A 332-nucleotide genomic window follows, 5' to 3' on the forward strand; every position below is an offset into this window, starting at 1 on the left:
TTTTGGTTTTTTTTTATTATTATTTTTAGAAAACAATTATGATAATTGATTTTGATTTGCAACTTAAGAACAATCTTGGGATGTAATTACATTGATTATCAGAAGCATTTGGCAGATTATCTCTAATAAGGGTGTCAAAGTGGGTCAACGGGTTGGGTTTGGATTCAACCCGAATTGATTTGGGTCAATGCAAACCTAACCCATATGACAATCTGATTGACTCGAACCTGAAATTTTTTGGATAGGATTCGGGTTGGGTCAAGCTTGGACACCTTTAATCTCTCATTTGACAGGCCGTGTAATTCCACAATACTTTTAAAATCAAGTTTATT

Source organism: Dendrobium catenatum, unplaced genomic scaffold, assembly GCF_001605985.2.
Source record: "Dendrobium catenatum unplaced genomic scaffold, ASM160598v2 original_scaffold_254917, whole genome shotgun sequence".
In the NCBI taxonomy this organism is placed as follows: Eukaryota; Viridiplantae; Streptophyta; class Magnoliopsida; order Asparagales; family Orchidaceae; genus Dendrobium; species Dendrobium catenatum.